This window comes from Phoca vitulina, unplaced genomic scaffold (genome assembly GCF_004348235.1).
Source record: "Phoca vitulina isolate PV1807 unplaced genomic scaffold, GSC_HSeal_1.0 scaffold129, whole genome shotgun sequence".
NCBI classification, from domain to species: Eukaryota; Metazoa; Chordata; class Mammalia; order Carnivora; family Phocidae; genus Phoca; species Phoca vitulina.
In genome coordinates, this window is record NW_022589832.1 from 164396 (window position 1) to 166818 (window position 2423).

The following is a 2423-nucleotide window of genomic DNA, read 5'->3' on the forward strand; positions in this document are numbered from 1 at the left end:
CATGTCAGGGTATTGATCTATTTTTATTGATTTGGGGAAGGGTCCTGCTGCCTCTTGGACATGAATGCTTGTTTCCTTCTCCAGATTAGGGAAGTTCAGCTATGATTTGTTCAAATATACCTTCTAGTCCCCCCCCGACCCCCTCAGGTATCCCAATAATTCTGACATTGGAACATTTCATGGCACTGTTCATCTCTTTAAGTCTATTTTCATGTGCTATTAGCTGCCTATCCCTATCTCTTCAGCTTCCTTCCTTTCTATCAGCTTATCTTCCAGGTCACTAATTCATTCCTCTGCCTCATTTAGCCTGGCTGTTAGAGTGTCCAGTTTAGATTGTATCTCATTCATAGCATTTTTAAGTTCTGCCTGATTAGATCTCATTTCTGCTTTTAAAGATTCTATATTGTCACTAATGCTTTTGTCAAGCTTAGCTATTGACTTCATGATTGCTATTCTGAAGTCTGTCTTTTTCATCTTCCTTATATCCATATCCATTAGTTCTGTGGCAGAGAACATTGTCTCTGGTTCTTTTCTTTGTTGAGAGTTCCTCCTCCTTGTCATTCTATTGAGGAATGGATGAGTGAATGGACGGGGTCCAAAATATCAACCATGACTCAAGGTAGATATACCCTAGCAAAATCAGAGTGATCAGATGCCACCACCAAAAAAACAAAGCCAAGTCCCCTTCCACATGATCATGCTGAGCTAATACCCGTGTCTGGAATCCAGCCGCAACCTCAGCGGCGCCTGCCGCCTGCCACCGCCTCTGGACCATGGACCCCTGCAAAGTGAGCGAGCTTCGGGCCTTCGTGAAAATATGTAAGCAGGATCCGAACGTTCTGCACACCGAGGAAAAGCACTTCATACGGGAGTGGGTGGAGAGCATGGGGTGTAAAATACCACCTGCCACTCATAAAACTAAATCAGAAGACGATATCAAGGAAGAAAAAACAGATAGTAAGAAGGCGGAGGAAAACATAAAGACAGATGAACCATCAAGGTAGGAAAGTGATCTAGAAATTGACAATGAAGGTGTGATTGAACCAGATACTGATGCCCCTCAAGAAATGGGAGACGAAAATGTAGAGATAACCGAGGAAATGATGGATCAGGCAAATGATAAAAAAAGTGGCTGCCATTGATGCCCTAAATGATGGTGAACTACAGAAAGCCATTGACTTGTTCACAGATGCCATCAAACTGAATCCTCGCTTGGCCATTCCGTATGCCAAGAGAGCCAGTGTCTTCATCAAATTACAGAAGCCAAAAGCTGCCATTCGAGACTGTGACAGAGCTATTGAAACAAATCCTGATTCAGTTCAGCCTTATAAGTAACGAGGCAAAGCACACAGACTTCTGGGCCATTGGGAAGCAGCAGCACATGATCTTGCCCTTGCTTGTAAACTGGATTATGATGAAGATGCTAGTGCAATGCTGAAAGAAGTTCAACCGAGGGCCCAGAAAATTGCTGAACATCAGAGAAATATGAGCGAAAACATGAAGAGTGAGAGATCAAAGAAAGAATGGAAAGGGTTAAGAAGGCTCAGGAAGAACATGAGAGAGCCCAGAGGGAGGAAGAAGACAGACGACAATCAGGAGCTCAGTATGGCTCTTTCCCAGGCGGCTTTCCTAGGGGAATGCCTGGTAATTTTCCTGGAGGAATGCCTGGAATGCAGGAATGCCTGGGCTCAATGAAATTCTTAGTGATCCAGAGGTTCTCGCAGCCATGCAGGATCCAGAAGTTATGGTGGCCTTCCAGGATGTGGCCCAGAACCCAGCGAATATGTAAAAATATCAGAGCAATCCAAAGGTTATGAATCTCATCAGTAAACTGTCAGCCAAATTTGGAGGTCAAGCATAATGCCCTTCTGACAAATAAAGCCCTTGCGGAAGGAAAAGCAAGGATCACCTAATGGATGTCACAATAATGCAAACCAGTGTACCTCTGACTTTCTCATGAAGAAAGCTGGGGTGCTGTGAAAAGAATCCCCACCCCTCTGCCCCACATGCAACTGAAACATTCTACAGTGTTTTGCCATTAGGGTATTCATTCAGATAATGTTTTCCTACTAGGAATTACAAACTTTAAACACTTTTTAAACCTTAAAAATATTTAAAAACATATTAAAAGGGTGTGTTAGTCCCTACATTTTTCTTTACTAATCATTTCAGTTTTTTTTCCCTTGGATTGATTGGGCAAGGAAGATACTTCAGTGTGGGAGATTTATTGTTCAGTTTGAGTGAAATAAAGGTTTATTAGTGAGAGGCAAATATAATATTTAAATAGATGAAGTTTGAGTTGGAGATATGGTTTCTGAGGCATTTTGACTTGTGTTTTTAAATGCTTTATTTTTTAAACACGATTTATTTGGGTAAAACCATTGGGACCACCAGTACTGCAGTAGGATCTGGATAGGGACCGG

At 42.3% G+C, this 2423-nt stretch overlaps 1 pseudogene; it reads left to right on the top strand.

Annotated features, from left to right (window-relative positions):
- The first annotated feature begins 773 nt into the window (after window positions 1-773).
- Window positions 774-1861, top strand: LOC116628781 (annotated as a pseudogene).
- Window positions 1862-2423: the final 562 nt, after the last annotated feature.